This window comes from Somniosus microcephalus, chromosome 8 (genome assembly GCF_052327205.1).
Source record: "Somniosus microcephalus isolate GS21.2 chromosome 8, FLI_Smic_1.0, whole genome shotgun sequence".
Classification (NCBI taxonomy): domain Eukaryota; kingdom Metazoa; phylum Chordata; class Chondrichthyes; order Squaliformes; family Somniosidae; genus Somniosus; species Somniosus microcephalus.
The window spans coordinates 230,827,599-230,848,182 of record NC_140994.1 but is presented as its reverse complement, the minus strand read 5'-3'; positions in this window follow the sequence as shown (position 1 = coordinate 230,848,182).

Genomic DNA, 20,584 nt, shown 5'->3' with positions numbered 1-20,584 from the left:
ACCGATGAAACCTGGCGTGAACAATGTCGGCTTGCTTGCTTTCAGCTGCAGGTCAATCAGGACTGAAGAGATTTAATCAGCCAGCATTTGTAGGCTGCAGGACCTTGTTGCTGAAGGCTTGGGGCGTCTTGTTGAAGGCTTAGGCACAGCTGTGGAAGGTTAGAGCCTCACACTCTTCTCCAGTATGAGCTCCTGGGACGCCCCTCTCAGCACCCTAACTCAGCGCCTCCTCAACGGAGGCATTTGCCAGAAGCATGGGAGGCCTTTTGTTCCTTCCATTCGTGGCATTAGAGGATCTCCAACAGCACAGGAGGCTGCAGCAGATCCAGCAGCAACAGCAGATCCAGCAGCACCAGCAACAACAGCAGCACCAGCAGGAGCAGCAGGTTGCGGCTCAGCCACCTGAGGCAGCACAGGCCAGAAGGGGCCAGCGCATGGAAGGCCGTTGGCGCAGGAGATACCCCCCAAACAGGGTCTACAGACACAGGGTCAGCTACCTCAACATGACTGAGCAGCAGTGCCAGAGGCGGCTGCGACTTTCGCGAGAGATAGTGACTGACATCTGCGCAATGCTGCAGCAACACCTGGAGCCCAGAGCACCAGGTCGACACTCCTTACCAGTGGCCATCAAAGTCACCACCGCACTCAACCTTTATGCCTCAGGCTCCTTCCAGGGATCAGCAGCAGACATCAGCGGCATCTCCCAGGCGGCCGCACACACTTGCATCAAACAGGTCACCGATGCCCTCTTTGCCCTCGCGCACAATCACATCCATTTCACCCGGGATCGCGCAAGTGTGAGGGCGCGAGCGATTGGATTAGCTCAGCTGGCAGACTTTCCAAGGGTGCAGGGCATCATTGACTGCACACATGTGGCCCTTAGGGCACCCCACCGCAAACCAGGAGTTTTTGTCAACCGCAAGGGCTTCCACTCCCTTAACGTTCAGCTGGTGTGTGACCACAAGAAGGTGATTTTGCATGTTTGTGCCAAGTACCCTGGCAGCTGCCATGACTCCTTCACACTGCGCCAGTCTACTGTGCCTCCGCTACTCAGTCCACCAAACGAACTTCAGGGATGGCTACTTGGAGACAAGGGATATCCCCTGCGCTCCTGGCTAATGACGCTGTTGAGGAGACCAGCCGACGAGGCTGAGGAGCGCTACAACTCCAGCCACATTTCCACCAGATGCATTATCTAGCAAGCCATCGGATTGCTGAAGATGCGCTTCAGATGCCTCGATAGATCAGAGGGAGCCCTACAGTACTCATCAGCCAGGGTCGCCAAAATCATTGTGGTACGCTGTGTGCTTCACAACATAGCACAACATCGTGGCTTGTTGATTCCGCAGGACCAAGAGGCTCCTCACAGAGCCTCCTCGGATGAGGATGATCCTGAGGATGATGCTGAGGAGGAGGAGGAGGAGGTGGAGGACAGGAACGAGCATCCTGTAGTGGGCCGCCAACCAGCGGCACCAGTGCGCGAGAACATTGCTGGGCGAAATGCAAGGAACGCACTCATCCTGGGCAGATTTGCCTAGCCTGGTACATCAAACACTGCAGCCTCACTGCTTCTTAACTGACCATATACAGTGGCCCATGTCTGCGCATTTCTACCTATTTGACCAGCTTGCTTACATCTGCAAGTTATCCTAAGGCCTCAATGTGATATCCACATTCGCCAAATGACAGATGCCATAACTGCTGCAGTTGCCACCAGATTTTTTATGTCCAAGAAAGTGATGGCATAAAAAATATTTACAAGACTTTTCACCCAAGTGACTACCCTTGTGATTAATGGTGCTTCATTTTTCTCTTGCACGTGCTCCTACGTAGTGGTACCCCTGTGGCTTCAGCAGATGTGGAGGCCCCTTGCTCACTTTCCTGCAGCGCCTGTCTCGACACCTTTGGCGGGCGTCCTCTGGGGTGGCGAGCCTGTGAGGGCTCGCCAGCAGTCTGCTGCTCCTGTGGCTGTGCAGGGCTCGAGACTCCTATCTCACTGGGGTGTGGGCTCTGAGTGAGTGCTCTGAAGTGGCATGGAAGTGCGAGCGCGTGGAGGGGAGCCCCCGCTTCCTTGAGGTGTGCCAACAACCTCCCTCTCATGGGTCAGCTCCCCCTCAGCGCCTGCAAGTGGCTGGAGAGCACTTTGCTGCATATCAGGGGGGCCATGGGGACCCGTCTCTGTACTGGAAGTCCTGATCAGAGGGCCTTCCATGAAGGTCTGTTCTCGGTGCTCAATAGATGCCCATCGCTCCTCAAGAGATGTCATTCTATTCAGAGCACTCACCATGTTTCCGATACCCTGGCGACTAAACTCCTCCATGGCCGCAGCCGTCCTCTCCTCGGCTGCAGCCCTCCTCTCCTCGGCTGCAGCCAGCACTGCCACGGAGGTAGCCATCCTTTCCGTGGTGATGCTTTGATGCGCCAATGACTCCAATAAGGCTCTGCTCATGCTCGCCATGGACTCCTCCATTCGCTCCACGCTCGCAGCGACCCTGGAGACAAAACCTGCCAGAGACCCCTGCATTTGTGCTTGAAGAGCCATCACCTCCTCTCTTGCGGATGGACCCAGAGGCATAGGGTCGATATGCAGCTGAGCTGAGCTGGCAGAGCCCTGCGCCCTCTGACGAGGACTCTCCACTGCTGTCCCTGTCTCCACAATCTGCTGATGCTCACTTGTGAGCTGTGATACACCAGGTGACAACACTACTCTATGTCCCGAAGGTCCCACCAAGGTGTGAGTGTCTGCGCTGGTGCTGGGTGCACTTACTTCTGCTGACGATGCGCCCTCAGAGGCTGGAGCTTCCTCTGAGGAGTGTGGCTGCAAAGCCTCTTCCTCCTGGGCAGTGGCGGTGGGTGCTCCGGGTGGTCCTTTGGGGGAGTAAAGGAAAGAGTTAGAGATGTCATGCCAAGGCTACTTGCACATTGGATTTGGCAGATGCTCATAAGTCCAAATGATGTGGCTTCAGAATTATATCAGCAACTCATGCTATGTCAATGAGAGAGATGGGAAACTTTTCTGTCACCAGCTTGCGGGCTTGCTCCTGTCTCTCCTGCCCCAGCTTCCTCAGGCACGTCAGCCCCAGCAATCTCCAAAACTGCTTCTTCCCAGGGGGTCAGGTGGGCGAGTGAGGGTGGTCCTCCTCCAGTCTTCGCTCGTTCTCTCCTATTTTGAGCTCTCTTTTCCTGCAATGAGGGAGACAAGTGGAGTTTGAGTGAGAATGAAGGAGTGAGTGTAGAGATTGCATAGCAAAGATACTTTGAAGGAGACAAAGATGGTGTGAGGCTGCAAGACCAAGGGCCCTCCCTGTGTGCTGGCAGTTGTGTTACAAGCATCCGAGTGTGTGAGGGCTGCATGGTGGAAGAGTTATGTGAATGTGAGCATGGATAGAGAGAGAATGGGTAAGGGTGCATGGATGTGACTGTGAAGTTGGATGTGGAGGAGGTGATAGCTGAAGCTGAGTGCTGTTGGGGAAAGACAATGGGGAGCAGCCTGAGGGTGATGGGAACTTCATACTTACTTTTCCTGTGCGGTGCAGGTCATGGAAGCGCTTCCTGCACTGCAGCCACGTACGACGGGTCACTCCCACAGAGTTCACCTCTTCAGCCACCTGCATCCAGGCAGCCCTGGTCTCTTTGGGAGGCCTCTTCCTCCCTGAGATAGGGAAGAGGACCTCCCTGTGGGCCCTAACCCCATCTACCAATGTCTGCAATGATGTTTCGTCGAATTTTGCTGCAGCTCGGCCTCTGCCGCTGGCAGCAGCTGGTGCAGGCTCTTCTGCCATTCTGATAGACTAGTTGGGAAGCCTGCAGAGGTTGAAAAGCTTGCTGGACACTTTAAAAGCACCACGAATGATGACATCATACTGTGGGGCTTTCTGACTGGAAATGGACAATTAACAAGGGTGCCCACACGCTGGAAATTAATTGGCCACTTGAGGGAAAATTGCATGCAGCTGGCTGACCCATTTATATTCGGGTCGGAACCTGGCATTCGGGGAACCCGAAAATTTCCCGCACAAGCGGGAAAACCGGGGCCTACATCTTTTAAAAGCTAAGAGATTTCTATTCACAATATATATTAATGATCTGGATGAGGGAACTAGATGTAACATCTCCAAGTTTGCAGATGACACAAAGCTGGGTGGGCGTGTGTGCTGTGAGGAGGATACCGAGAAACTCCAGTATGATTTGGACAGGTTGGGTGATTGGGCAGATGCATGGCAGATGCAATATAATGTGGATAAATGCGAGGTTATCCACTTTGGTGTCAAAAACAGGAAGGCAGATTATTATCTGAATGGCAATAGATTGGGAGAAGTGGAAGTGCAACGAGACCTGGGCGTCCTTGTGCACCAGTTGCTGAAAGTAAGCATGCAGGTGCAGCAGGCGGTTAAGAAGGCAAATGATATGTTGGCCTTCGTAGCGAGAGGGTTTGAGTACAGGAACAAGGATGTCTTGCTGCAGTTGTACAGGGCCTTGGTGAGACCACATCTGGAGTATTGTGTGCAGTTTTGGTCGCCTTATCTGAGGAAGGATGTTCTTGCCATGGAAGGAGTGCAGCGCAGATTCACCAGGCTGATACCTGGGATGGCAGGAATGACGTATGAGGAGAGATTGGGTCGATTGGGCTTATACTTGCTGGAGTTTAGAAGAATGAGAGGGGATCTCATCGAAACTTATAAAATTCTAACAGGACTAGACAGACTAGATGCTGGAACGATGTTCCCGATGGTCGGGGAGTCCAGAACCAGGGGTCACGGTCTAAGGATAAGGGATAAGCCATTTAGGACAGAGATGAGGGGGAATTTCTTCACCCAGAGAGTGGTGAACCTGTGGAATTCTCTACCACAGAAAGCAGTAGAGGCCAATTCATTAAATATATTCAAAACGAGTTGGATATATTTCTTATGGCTAGGGGGATCAAGGGATATGGGGAGAAAGCAGGGACAGGGTACTGAATTTGGATGATCAGCCATGATCTCATTGAAAGGCGGAACAGGCTCGAGGGACGGAATGGCCTACTCCTGCTCCTATCTTCTATGTTTCTATGTTTAACAATAAATGTAAGCATGGTCAAATTTGATCTCCTGGACTGGTTTTGATTGCCTGAGTGGGCCAGAGAGGAATTTTCGAAATCGTCTTTTTTCCTTTTTGATTCTGGGTTTATTTTTCTGTCTTGTTTTGCCTCTCCGAGGAGATTTCATGGCTGCAGGTGGTAGGAAGTATTTAGTAATGATACTCCGGGCAACATGAGTGTGGGGCAAGCTTGATGGATCAGCTGGTCCTTTCCTGGCCATTATTTTTGTATGTTTGTATGACAGTGTTTGCAGTAACAAGCTTCCACTGTACGCATAGAGCCCTATTGAAACCTCTTCAGAAGAAATATTAGACATGTTGAATTTGGGTCATCCATCATTTGTTTAGATCCTGTCTGTCTGAAGATGAGGATTTAATTTGTGCTGGTTGTGTCAGTTCATACTCTGTCCATGTGAGACATCTCTGACTGGTTTCAATTAGAGTTTTATTTTCTTCCAAAACAGCCTGTATTTATTTAGCATTCTGAACCTACTGATGGCTTTGTTTTGCAAAATATATATTCATTTTCAACAGGCTTTCACAAATCATGCTGTGAAAATTGCAGTCTGCTTTACATTCTTAATGCTTTTTACAGCAACTATCTTAGCACCATTAAGAAGGCTAACTAGCTGCCTCATATTACTGAAATTCGCTGCAGTGTGCCATAGCCGTAGGGAGTCTTAAAGGAGAAAGATGCATTGAATTAAAAATCATAACACAGAGCTAAAGAAAAATGGAATACTTCCCTAGCTATAGAATGTGGGTGGGCTGGGCAGAGAGCAGACTTCTGTGTCTTGGCGAACTGTGTAGTTCAAAAGCAAAGGTTCTCTATGTCACTCATTATGGTCATGGCTGGTTGTTTGGCGTAAGTGCCAATTAATAAAAAGTAAAATAGCAAAATACTGCAGATGTTGGAAATCCGAAATAACAACAGAAAATGCTGGAAAAACTCAGCAGGTCAGGCAACATCCGTGGAGAGAAATTTGAGTTGACGTTTCGGGTCGAACCCTTCTTCAAAACTGGAAAGAAAAGAAAATAGATCGAAGGCAGGGCTGCGCTCGGACAAAAGAGTAAAAGAAACAAAAGAAGTAAAAGAGACAATAAAAGGTATTAGAAGCTAGACGAGATGGTAATAGGCTGAGATTAGGTGTAAAGTGTACTGGCAGGGCAAGAGATAGCTGCCAGGTGTGAGAGAGAAACAAAAGGAAAGGGGGGGGGGGAAAGGAGTGGAAAAATTACAAGAAAAAATGAAATAGGGGCCAAGGTTATGATCTGAAATTGTTGAACTCGATATTGAGTCCGGAAGGCTGCAGAGTGCCTAATCAGAAGATGAGATGCTGTTCCTCGAGTTTACGTTGAGCTTCCATGGATCAATACAAGAGGCCAAGGTCGGTGAGGTCCGAGTGGGAATGGAGCGGTGAATTAAAATGACAGGCGACCGGAAGCTCGGAGTCACCCTTACGGACTGAACGGAGGTGTTCCGCAAAGCGGTCACCCAATCTGCGTTTGGTCTCCCCAGTGTAGAGGAGACCGCATCGTGAGCAGCGAATACAGTATACTAGATTGTGAGAAGTACAAGTAAATCGCTGTTTCACCTAGAAGGGGTGTTTGGGGCCCTGGACAGTGGGAAGGGTGGAGGTATAGGGGCAGGTGTTACATCTCCTCCGCTTGCACGGGAAGGTGCCAGGCGAAGGGGAAGGGCTGTTTGGGGTGATAGAGGAGTGGACTAGGGTGTCTCGGAGGGAGCGGTCCCTGCGGAATGCTGAAAGTGGAGGGGAGGGGAAGATACGTTTGGTGCAGTGTGAAATTTTGCCAATGTAATATACGATGGCCCAGAAATTCGGGGCTCCACAGGTGAGTACGCACGGGGTACTCACCCGTAGCCCCAATGGAAGTGCCGGTTTCCTGCATGCACTGCGCATGCGTGGGAAACCGGAACTTCCGTTCTCCTGAAAGCAGGGATTAAGAGGTCGAACGCGTGCGCAGGAGAGGCTGCGCGTGAACTTATGTCTGTTTTACAGGTTTTCCCGGGAGGGTAAGTCTCCAGAAGTTACACATTTAAAAAGCAGGCATAAGGCCTGCTTTTTACAAGGTAAGTGGTGAATTAATTAAAATTAAAACATTTTTCCCACAGGTTTATTATTTTAAAATACTTTAAAGCAAGGTAAGTTTATTTTTAGCCCCGTTAGAAAATAAAATTATTTTTTTCAAAAATTTAAATTACAGGAAACTTCGCGATATCCGGCACCGACGGGACCGAGCTGCTGCCGATCTATCAAAACATCCGGATAGACCAGCGCTAATGTTGAAGGATACGGAGGTTTTCATCTCCGTATCTGACAACAAACACTGTTGCTTAGCAACAGCTTGTAAACACTCAGCCCGTACCTTGGAAGCATCTCTGAAGCTGTTGCTAAGCTACAGAGACACTTTCCAGAGCCTGACTGTTAAAAAAAATGCTAGGAGAATAAAGAAAACCTAACCAAAACAGCTGCTGATTTCTGCCGTTAGATCGAGGTTTCCGGACATACAACCTCCAGATAAACCAAAGTTTCCTGTATTGTTTAAAATAGTTATTTCATGTAATTTATAGTATTTAAAAAATTTGATTTTTAAAAAATTTATTTGAAGATTTAGTGATGTTTTGGGGCCCGTAGTATTTCTAAGTTTTGCCAGTTCTTCCTGTCAAACTTATGAATGGAGCATTCCCTGCTCCAATTGGCTCCCCATGGCCCACATGATCCCAGGGGATGCATCGAACTAACTGCGCCCCTGGGATACGCAAGCACTGCACGCCAGAGCAGGCCCCGGATCAGAATTCCACGGGGGCTCACAGCACAACAGCCGGCGCGAAAGTTAAGTGCAGGTCAGGGGCTTACACCTGCGGGAAGCCCCCAACCCAAATTTCTGGGCCAATATGTGTACGTATGTGCTGTAAATGACCAAAGCAGCTGTAACAGCGGAAGATGCTATTTAGGTATAAAGAAAGAGTATTCAAAAGAAACGAGCATAAAAAAAGGTTTGATATAAGAATGGGTAAGTCTGGATGAACCGTAGCATTATTCAAGTTTGGGGGAAGGTTCTGAATAAAAATCTTGAACTTCAACATGTTTATTTAAACAGAACCTTTTCAGTAGTGGCCCTGATACATTGGTGGTTGTCCTTCTCCTTGAACTGCTGCAGTCCTTGTGGTGCTGGTGCTCCCAGTATGTTAGGTAGGGAACTCCAGGATTTTGACACAGCAACGAGGAAGGAACATTAGAATATGTCAATTTTAGGATGATGTGTGACTGCATAGGATATACAACACAGAAACAGGCCATTCGGCCCAACCAGTCTATGCCGGCGTTTATGCTCCACTCGAGCCTCCTCCGGTCTTTCCTCATCTAAATCTATCAGCATAACCCTCTATTCCCTTCTCCCTCATATGCTTGTCTAGCCTCCCCTTAAATGCATCTATACTATTTGCTTCAACCACTCCCTGTGGTAGCGAGTTCCACATTCTCACCATTCTGGGTAAACAAGTTTCTTCTGAATTCCCTATTGGATTTCTTGGTGACTATCTTATATTGATGGCCTCTAGTTATGCTCTTCCCCACAAGTGGAAACATTCTCTCTCTATCCACTCTATCAAAACCATACATAATTTAAAAGACCTCTGTTAGGTCACCCCTCAGCCTTCTCTTTTCAAGAGAAAAGAGACTCAGCCTGTTCATCCTTTCCTGATAGAAATACCCTTGCATTTCTGGTATGACCCTTGTAAATCTTCTCTGCAGTCTCTCCAGTGCCTCTATATCCTTTTTATAATATGGTGACCAGAACTGCTCGCAGTACTCCCAAGTGTGGTCTAACCAAGGTTCGATACAGGTTTAGCATAACTTCCCTACTTTTCAATTCTATCCTTCTAGAAATAAACACTAGTGCTTGGTTTGCTTTTTGTATGGCCTTGCTAATCTGTGTCGCAACTTTTAGTGATTTGTGTATTTGTACTCCGAGATCCCTTTGTTCCTCTACCCCACCTAGACTTGCACCCTCCAAGTAATAAATGACCTCCTTATTCTTCCTACCAAAATATAATACTTCACATTTATCTGTGCTGAACTTCATTTGCCAATTATATGCCCATTCTGCAAGTTTATTAATGTCCTCCTGTAATTTGTTGCAGTCCTCCTCAGTATTGACTATCCCCCCAATTTGGTGTCATCTGCAAATTTAGAAATTGTGTTTTTGACTCCAAAGTCTAAATCGTTAATGTAAATTGTGAACAACAGTGGTCTCACCACTGATCTTGTGGAACACCTCTGCCACTGTGAATAGCTACCCTTTACCCCTACTCTCTGCTTTCTGTCTTGATGCCAGCTAGCTATTCGTTCTGCTACTTGTCCCCTGACCCCGCATTAGCTGACCTTGTTCATCAGTCTATTATGGGGTACCTTATTGAACACCTTTTTGAAAATGTAGATAAATTACATATACTGCATTACTATTGTCTACTCTCTATCTTACCTCTTCAAAAAATTCAATGAGGTTGGTCAAGCAAGACTTTCCCTTTTGAAATCCACCAATTATCAGCTTAAAGCATATTATATTATGGTCACTATTGCCGAGATGTTCCCCTACTTTTACTTCTCTTATCTGCTCTGGTTCATTTCCCAATGAGGAACTTAGATGTGATGGTGTTGCCATGATATTGTAGTTCTTGGCCTTCTTGGTGATAGCGGTTGCAAGGGAGAGAGAGGTGCTTTGAAGTAACCTTCGTGAGTTGCTGCAATGATAAAGAAGGAAAGATTCAAATTGGCTAAATTTTTTTTTATTGGTTTTAAATTCCTGGCTCCTACCAACAAAAACTTACACCATGATTGGATGGAACTGTCTGCCCATTTGATACTCTAGGTATTAACTGGGCAATTTTGCCAGCTCTAGGGTGGCGGGACTGCTGGGAAAATGGCAGAATCTGGGGCAGATACCCACCTGCCCCCAACTCACCCCCGTGCCATCTTCCAAGGAGGCGCGTAGCTGACCTGCGCCGGGTCTCGTCTCCTCGAGGCGGGAAGGGGATTACAACCACTTAACCACCTGTTAACAGGTAATTAACAGGCAGTTAAGAGGATTATCCCCATTTTTCCAACAGATGTGCGGGCTTCCCGATGTCAGGAAACCTCGCCAGGGTCACCGAGGCGAGCAGTGGGTCTGCGGGGGTCAGAGGTTTCAAAAAGTGCGCTGTGGAGGTGAGTGATGGGTGCAAGTTTGGAGAGATAATTATGTGAGGTAAGTGAACAATGTTAGAAAAAGTTTACTTACCTTTGTTTCTTCCTGCAGGCTTCAATCGTTGGGGATCCGGAGGCTCCGGCATCTCCACGGCAGAGATGATAGCATGGCTGCTGCATTCTCCGATGCAACAGCCATCTGCTTTCTGCTCAGGGAATAGGTTTGGTGAGTGTTGAGTACAAGAACTCACCAAACAACAGAGAATGTCAGTGTTTGACAGCTTCTCAAAATTTTTGACAGATGAAACGTCATACGCTGACATTCTCTGTCGCCGGCTTCCGCTGGACGGGCTTAACGAGGTCAATCAAGGGAAAATAGCATGGGTTGGCCAGACGTCGATGGAGGTGGGCCTAAAACCTGAAAAGCAGCAGCCCCACCTCCAATGCGCCCCCATTGGCAAAATCACCCCCTAAGTCTCTGTCTAAATAATTTCTGAAAGAACATATATTTTAGATTATTTTTGCTCATAACATTACAGTGTAGGAATGGCTAGATTCATAACCAAAGGAATGAGGTCGAGTCAGTCTATCAAACAAACGATGTTTAATACTAATCAACAGAGTTTAAAACGAAAACACAGGAGAACTACATTACAGGTCTGTACTCTTTGCTGGCTCCACGAGGACTGGCTAGGGCGGCTCCCCAGCCTGACGTCATGGCGACATCACGTTTTCCCGCCGCTGGAGGATCACGTGATCAACGTGATGACGTCATCGCGTTTGGTCTCATTCTTAAAGGGACCGCGCTATGTACATGCAATGATATGAACAAAGATACAGATTCATTCTGTAGCTAATAATTTGTTAAAGATAATTATGTACATTAGATCAGAGTCCCCCTGGTGGCTCTGCCACATGTGCCCCCCAGAATTGTCTTTAACAGTAAAAGTCAATCGATTAGGAGGTCTGACAAGCCTGTCAGAGCGACTCCTGTATTCTTGGAGTGGACGTTGTTGAACAGCGGGCGGGCTGGCGGACGGAAGCCTTCGGTCTGGCGTGGATGCAGCGGGAGGTTGACCACGTCATGGTGGCTGTGCAGTCTCTACTGGCCGGTCGATGTCCAGTTGTGCCGGTTTGAGACGGTCATTGGATATGTGGTCGGGTTTACCACCGATGTCTACAGAGAAACTCTTGTTGCCTGTCTCCAGTACGCGAAAAGGGCCTGTGTAAGGGGCCTTGAGCGGATCCCGATGGGCATCATGACGCATGAATACAAATTCAGCATTCTTCAGCTCCGCTGGTACGTGTGAAGATGGAAGGCCGTGATGCGAAGTTGGGATAGGCGCAAAAGCCCTGGCTGTTTCCCAGTGGCTGCTGAGTTGTTCGGCTGCGGACCACGGCTCAGTTGAAAGCGGCAGGAAATCTCCCGGTACGCGGAGTGGCTGGCCGTACACGAGCTCCGCGGCGGACGATTGCAGGTCCTCTTTGGGTGCCATGCAGAGACCCAACATGACCCACGGAAGCTTATCCACCCATCCGGCGCCTTGGAGGCTGGCCCTCAGCGATGCCTTTAACGATCTGTGGAAACGTTCGCACAAACAGTTTGCTTGCGGGTGATAGGCCATGGTGCGGTGAAGCTTGGTGCCGAGACCCTGGGCCACAGTGTTCCAGAGCTCGGAAGAGAAATGTGGACCGCGGTCTGAAGAAATGTCCGCCGGAACGCCGAAACGTGCGACCCACGAGGAGAGGAATGCTCTGGCGACATCAGCGGACGTAGAAGACGCCAGAGGAACTGACTCTGGCCATCTAGTAGTACGATCGACCATGGTGAGGATGTGTGTGAACCCCTGTGATGGTGGAAGCGGCCCGACGAGGTCCACATTGACATGGTCGAATCGACATTCTGGTACTGCGAACGTGGCCAATGGGGCCTTAACGTGACATTGCACCTTAGACGTTTGACAGACGATGCAGGTGTTAGCCCAGTCGCGGATATCCTTACGCATTCCTCTCCAGATGAACTTAGCCGACATTAATTTTTGAGATGCCTTCACACCAGGATGCGAAAGCCCATGTATGGCGTCGAAAACTTTGCGGCGCCAGGCGACTGGAACGATCGGGCGGGGATCTCCCATGGAGACATCGCAGAGTAATGAGGTGCCTGCAGCGTGGAATTGCACATCGGTCGGTTGGAGGCTAGAGGTGTCGGTGCGACACGCCTGTGTTTCAGGGTCGGATGCCTGATCGGTAGCCATGAGGGCATAATCGATGCCCAGCTGGACCGCCCGTATGGTCGCGCGAGAAAGGCAATCAGCTACCAAATTGTCCTTGCCAGCTACGTGTTGGACATCTGTCGTGAATTCTGAAATGAAAGTTAGCTGTCGCTGCTGTCGAGCCGACCACGGTTCGGTGGTCTTGGCCATGGCGAAGGTCAGTGGTTTGTGATCTACAAACGCAGTGAAGGGACGTCCTTTTGACAAAAAACGGAAATGGCGGATAGCCAGGAACAGTGCCAGCAACTCCCGGTCGAAAGTGCTGTATTTGCATTCGTTGCGCCGGAGTTGGCGGCTGAAAAATGCCAGTGGTTGCCACGTCCCATTGACCCACTGTTCCTGCACAGCGCCTATGGCATAGTCGGAAGCGTCGGTAGTAAGGACGATGGTGGCACCTGGCAGAAGGTGCGCCAACATAGTTGCATTGGCTAGAGTGGTTTTTGTGTTGTCGAAAGCGTTGTCCATTTCAACCGTCCAGGCTATTGTATCCTTTCCGGCCTTGCCTTTGAGGGCCTCATAGAGGGGCTGCATGAGTCGTGCTGCCTTGGGCACAAAGCGGTGGTAGAAATTCACCATGCCCAGGAATTCTTGAAGAGCCTTGGTGGACTGCGGCCTTGGGAATGCCGTAATTGCTTTGACCTTTGACTGCAGCGGAATTGCGCCCTCCGAAGTAATGCGGTAGCCCAAGAAGTCAATCTGTTGTAGGCCGAACTGACACTTGGCCGGGTTGATTATGAGGCCATGTTGGCTGAGGCGCCGAAAGAGGGTGCGTTGATGGGAGACGTGCTCCTCTTTGGTAGAGATGGCTATCAGGATGTCATCAAGGTAGACAAATAAAAAGGGAAGATCCCGCAGGACCGAGTCCACTAGTCATTGAATAGCCTGTGCGGCGTTCTTGAGCCCAAATGGCATCCGTAGAAACTTGAACAGTCCAAAGGGAGTGATGACAGCCATTTTCTGGACGTCCTGCGGGTGTACGGGAACTTGGTGGTAGCCACGGACGAGGTCGACCTTGGAGAAGATTGAGTTTCCCGCCAAATGGGCGGAGAAATCCTGTATATGCGGGATCGGGTACCGATCGGGAGTAGTGGTGTCATTAAGGCGTCGGTAGACCCCGCATGGCCGCCATCCACCGCCGGGCTTCGGGACGATGTGGAGAGGCAAGGACCAGGGACTATTCGACCGGCGAATAATCCCCAGCCATTCCATCGTGGCAAACTCTGCCTTCGCAGCCACGAGCTTGCCGGGTTCCAGGCGCCGAGCTCGCGTGTAAACCGGGGAGCCAGTCATAGTAATGTGGTGTTCGACACTGTTAAGTCTGTGTGTTCCAGTTATATTTAAGGTCAATTACTGACACAGACTACAAGAATAACTTTTCAATAGGTCTTTACTATTCGGAGGTTAGGGCTATACTACCCAGCAAATTACTACACAGCACTTGTATACCGGTGTGGTCACCACCGGTATTACCGTATACAGCAGCCAGAGAAAGTAGTACATCTCTTAAGGTGGAACAGGTTTAAGTTCTCTTAAGGTGGAACAAGTTACATACACCACAATCCTCCCTTTTTAGCTTAACAGTTATATCCCCATTTAACTTAACATAATAACATATATACACATACAACTTCATGTAGAAACAGTTCAAAGGTTCAGTCTCTCAGGAGGCCTCCTGATTCGAGTTGGATAACGCCTTTCAGGGGTCTCTGATTCTTGTTGCTGAGGTGACTCCTCTAGTTGGTCTCTTATTTCTTGGACATCATCATCAGGTACATTCACTGCCGAGGTAGATGCTTCAGCTTCACTAACTTCTTCCACGGTTGTCTCTGTCGTAACCATGGGTTCGACCCTTGTTCTCGATTCTACCAGTTGGTCAGCATGACGCCGTATTACATTTTTACCAACATCTACCATGTACATCAGGGGTCCTTGTCTGGCCCGAATTGTTCCGGATTGCCATTTCTCGTTTCCATAGTCCCTGGCCAACACTGGTTGTCCTACCTCGAAACTCCGAGTGGTCTTGTTATTTATATGCTGGAACTGTTTGTTTTCAACTTCCCTCCGCACGTTTGGTTTTAACAAGTCCAACCTGGACCGCAACCTCCTGTTATAAAACATCATGGCAGGACTTTGGTTTGTCACTGCATGAGCGGCGTTTCGATATGCCAGTAGAAACTTGTCCACCTTATGTTGTAGTGGAATCTGATCTTCGCTCATGGCCTTTATTGCCTTTTTGAATGTTTGTACAAATCTCTCGGCCAACCCATTTGTAGCCGGATGATATGGGGCAGAGGTATAATGTTTCACCCCATTCTTCTTTAAGAATTTTGGGAATTCTTCTGACACGAACTGTGGTCCGTTGTCGGAACATATTTGTTCTGGCAATCCGTTCCTTGCGAATATCGTTCTTAACACCGCAATTGTCTTTTCTGAAGTAGTGGTAGTCATCTTGATCACTTCTGGCCATTTAGAATGTGCGTCCACCGCAATTAGAAACATGGAGTCCATGAATGGACCATCAAAGTCAATATGTACGCGTTGCCATGGGGCTGAAGGCCATTCCCATGGATGCAGCGGTGCAATCGGAGGTGCATTTTGCACTTTTTGGCACCCTGAGCAGCTTTTCGTCAGCTCCTCTATCTGTTGGTCGATACCCGGCCACCACACATAAGCCCTAGCAAGGCTTTTCATCTTGACTCCCCCCAGATGACCTTCATGCAGTTCCTTTAGAACTCTTTCCCTTAACTTAGGAGGAATAATCACTCTCGTTCCATACATCAATGTTCCTTGACAGACGGACAGCTGGTCTCGTCTTGCCGAGAATGCCGGTAACAGAGAATCACCATGTGCTGGCCATCCCTTCACTGTCACCTCGTAGACTCGGGACAGTGTCGGGTCGTTCCTGGTTTCTCTTTCAATACTTGCATTGGTGACTGGTAAACACTCGATGATGGTCAAGTGAAATAACTCAACAGGGTCAACCTTCGTTGTCTCCTCTTCTTCAGGTAGTGGCAGGCGCGACAGCCCATCAGCATTACCATGCTGCTTTGTACCTTTGAATTCTATCTGATATTGATGTGCCCCTAGGAAAAGGGACCATCTCTGGAGTCTCTGTGCTGTCATCACCGACACACCCTTCTTAGGGTTAAAAATGGATACCAACGGCTGATGGTCTGTCAGAAGCGTAAACTTTTGGCCCTGCAGGTAATGATTAAACTTCTTTACTCCCCACACAAGGCTGAGAGCCTCCCTACCTATCTGAGCATAGTTGCGCTCAGCGGAGGTCAATGATCTGGATGCGAACGCGACTGGCCTCTCCGTGCCATTTGACAACTTGTGTGAGAGTACTGCCCCAATACCATATGGAGAAGCATCACAAGCCAAACGAATAGGCAGTGTTGGGTTGAAGTGAGCCAACACTTCCTCTGAGGTTATCAATTCCTTGCTTTTGCGAAAGGCCTTCTTACAGTCCTCGCTGCACTCCCATGGTACTCCCTTCTGCAAAAGAGCGTTCAGCGGGTGCAGTACCGTGGATAAATTTGGCAGAAACTTATGGTAATAGTTAATCAATCCTAGAAACGACCTCAACTGAGATACATTAACCGGAGCGGGAGCCTTCACAACCGCTTCGATCTTGTCAGGAGACTTATGAAGTCCCTCCTGGTCAGTGACATGGCCACAGTACGAGATCCGCTTCTGAAAGAACTCACATTTCTGCCGATTAACTCGAAGTCCATATTCTTTCAATCTGATGAGCACCAGTTCCAAATTTGCGAGGTGTTCCTCGTCACCATCTCCTGTAATCAGAATATCGTCCAGGTAACATTGTGTGCCTGGAATTCCCTGTAATACCTGCTTCATGGCCCTCTGCCAAATTGCTGGAGCCGATGCCACTCCAAAAACCAGTCGATTATACCGGTACAAGCCTCTATGCATGTTGATCGTGAGGTACTGGCGTGACTCTTCCTCAACTTCCATCTGTAAGTATGCCTGCGCCAGGTCTATCTTGGTGAAGTGTTTCCCGCCCGACAATGAAGCGAAGATATCCTCAATCCGCGGAAGCGGATACTGCACCGTGTGAAGCACCGGATTAACAGTGATCTTGAAATCTCCACAGATGCGAACCTTCCCTGGTTCTCCCGGCTTGTTGCTCGAAGGATGTTTCATCACGGGAACAATGGGCGTAGTCCACTCACTCCAGTCTACTTTAGACAGTACTCCTGAACGTTCTAGCGCTTCCAGCTCCGCTTCCACAGCAGGTCGTATCGCATAGGGTACCGGTCTGGCTTTGAAATATTTTGGTTGTGCATGTTCTTCAATCTTGATGTTTGCCGTAATTCCTCTCAGTGTTCCCAGTCCCTGCTGGAACACCTCTTTAGCATCGTCCAATATTCTGGACAATCGTTTAGGTTTGACATCTGTTTCTCTGGCATCTACCGTTAGTGCTTTTAAGGAATGCTAGTCCATATTCATTTTTCTAATCCACTCCCGTCCCAGTAGTGGTGGACCTCCTTCAGGTAGCACATATAAGTCCATTCCTCAGCTTTCTTTGCCCTTATGGACCACCTTTACCTCTATCTTTCTGATGGGGTATACTCTTTGCCCCGTGTATGTTTTCAATACAATCTCCGTATCCCGTAGGGGAATATGTTGGAATAACCTTTTGTAATCTTTCTTATTCATGACCGTCAATGCCGATCCAGTGTCCAATTCCATCTTCACTTGGACTCCTGCTATCTGAAGTGTGACCCAAATTGTCTGGAGGTCTGCTTCCTTACCAACGTTGTGTACTCTTAAGCTACCCAGTTCATTACTGCTGGCGTCTGAATCTGACTTCTGTTCGTTCAAACTGTTCTCTGTCACCTTGTGTACCTTTCTGTACTTTCCCTGCGGTGACATTTTGTTGCTGGTCTTCTCTCCTGACTGGCATACTTTAGCTATGTGACCAAGCCTGCCACATTTTCTGCATTCCTTATTTTTGAACCAGCACTGGTTCTGATCGTGCGTTGTCTTTCCACAACAATAACATTTTACTGTACCCAAGACCATTTGATTTGTGCTAAGTTCCGGTGACCGTAGCTGCATTACCGCCGTGCCTCTCGCTGCGGCTTCGTGCGATGCTGCCATAGCAACAGCTTTATCAAGCGTCAGCTCATTCTCCTCAAGCAGTCGCTTTTGTGTCTCTTTTAACAATCCACACACAAATTTATCTCTTAGCGCATCTGTTAGTCCTGTTCCAAACTGACAGTACTTTGCTAGCTTACGCAATTCAATTAAAAATTCAGCATTGCTTTCATCTTTCAGCTGCTTTCTGCTGTAAAATTTAAATCGTTCCGCTAGCATCAGCGGCGTGGGGCTTAAATTATTTTTCAGGATGGTAACAATATCCGCGAAAGTCTTATCCGCCGGTTTCTCTGGTGATAGAAGGTGTTTCAATTGCTCGTATGTCTTCGCACCCATTAAGTTTAATAAGGTTAGTGCTTTCTCCCCATCTGGTATCTTATTTGCTCTACAATAAACTTCTATGCATTCTACATACGTGGTCCAATCTTCTATGTCACTATCAAAAGTATTAATGTTCCCATGTTTAGGCATCTTTGCAATATTTTTTTTTCCAAAATGGCGGCTTCCCGCGTTTGGCGGTCTTTCCCGCGCTCGTCTTCTTCACCCGCTGGCTGCAATGGCGATTGCTGTGCTGCTGCCGGTCTCGCCTCCCCAGTGGTTAATAACTCCCCCGACGCTGCTTCTACTCCACCGCGGTTCCCGTGGGCATTCGCGCTTCCCTGCCGTCGCGCCTTGCAGCCCTTCTTGCAGCCCGGTTATGTGCACCCGCTGCGTTCGAATTCACCGCGGCTCTCGCGCCTTCAGCTGCCCCAGTCGCTGCGCCTTTCGGCCCGAATGCGGCCCAGCCCTTTTCACCGGCCGCGGTCGATTTCACCGCCCTCTTTCCTCCGTCTTCCCTCCCCTTCGCTACAGCCAACGCGGCCGACTTTCGCTGATAGGCTTACCCACCACTGTGGTAGAAGGAAGATAGCTGTCTGCCGCTGATGGGGGCTTCGAGTTCAGAATTTCTCTTCTTCACTCCGGGTCCTCGATGCCTCCCGCGCGACGTGCTGTTCAGCAGGATGTTGAGGGTGGATGCCTCTTCTTGACGCCCGTTCTGAGGACGAAGCTGCCGTGGATGTAAACTGCCGCAGGGTAAGATCGGACTCGTCGCCACTGTTAAGTCTGTGTGTTCCAGTTATATTTAAAGTCAATTACTGACACAGACTACAAGAATAACTTTTCAATAGGTCTTTACTATTCGGAGGTTAGGGCTGTACTACCCAGCAAATTACTACACAGCACTTATATACCGGTGTGGTCACCACCGGTATTACCGTATACAGCAGCCAGAGAAAGTAGTACATCTCTTAAGGTGGAACAGGTTTAAGTTCTCTTAAGGTGGAACAAGTTACGTACACCACAGACACCATGCTTAGTGGCCGAGGAGAAAGTGGGCTTGGTCAGCTCCGGGAATTCACCTAATAGGCGAGTTAACTCATCCGGCGAGGGCAACGTGCAGGAGACAGTGTGCAACGTTGCGGAACAGCGGCAGCAAGGGATGGAGTGGAAGGTGGCCGCGTTGACCAACCGACGATTTCTTACATCCACCAAGAAGCTGTTGGCGCATAAGAAATCCGCGCCGAGGATGGCTTGCGAAACCTTGGCTGTAATAAATTCCCACTGAAACCGTTGCCTGCCGAAGCACACCTGGACCCGTCGTTTGCCAAAGGAACGAATGGCCCCGCCATTAGCTGCCACGAGGGAGGGGCCATGCATCCCAAACTGAATATCGAGTGCTGAGGCAGGAAGGATGCTACACTGCGCCCCGGTGTCGCATAAAAAGCGCCGGCCTGAGAGGGAATCTGTAATGTAGAGGAGCATCCCGGAAATTCCAATCGCCATCGCGGCCGCGGAACGTCCCTCAGACTTGGTCCTCCTTTTCTGGAGTTGCTGCTGGTGTTGATGTCAGTTTTTTTTTAGGCGCGAAACTGCAGGGAGGGCGGCAGCCTCTGGCTTTCGCGCTGAAACGGGCGTGGTAAAAACACAAGCCGGGGGATGGAGACGTCGGGGCGGTGTTCGCGGGGGAATGGTGCCTCGTGGCGGCACAGTATTGCTGCATGACCGCATAAATCGTATCTGCTTCTGCAGCCAGTGCTGCGCAATCTGTGGCTTCCGAACCTGCTCGGGTAGTTGACTCAGGAATAACTCCTGAAAGAGGACACATTGTGGTTCTGAGCCAAGGAGCGTGAGCATCTGGCTCATTAACTCAGATGGCTTGGAATCGCCAAGCCCAGGCAAAGCGAGTAGCCGGCGGGCTCGCTCCGTCTTCGTGAGCCCGAAGACCTGTATTAACCGCACTTTAAGAGTATTATACTTGCTGTCAACCGGGGGGTTTTCGAGCAGGCTGATGATCCGTGAGGCCGTGGAGCTGTCGAGTGTGGAGACCACGTAAAGGTAATGGGTCTGATCGGCAACGATGTTTCGGAGATCGAATTGTGCTTCTGGTTGGACGAACCAGGAGGCCGCCTGTTGTTCCCAAAACTGTGGGAGCTTCAAAGCCACGGAGTTCGCTTCCATGTTTCGTCGCGCTTCGCTTCTTCCGCGAAAATTGTTCATGAAAATTCGGGGTCACCACTGTAGGAATGGTTAGATTCCTAACCAAAGGACCGAGGTCGAGTCAGTCTATCAAACAAACGATGTTTAATGCTAATCAACAGAGTTTAAAACAAAAACACAGGAGAACTACATTACAGGTCTGTACTCTTTGCTGGCTCCATGAGGACTGGCTAGGGCGGCTCCCCAGCCTGACGTCATGATGTCATCACGTTTTCCCGCCGCTGGAGAATCACATGATCAACGTGATGACGTCATCGCATTTGGTCGCATTCTTAAAGGGACTGCGCTATGTACATGCAATGATATGAACAAAGATACAGATTCATTCTGTAGCTAATAATTTGTTAAAGATAGTTATGTACATTA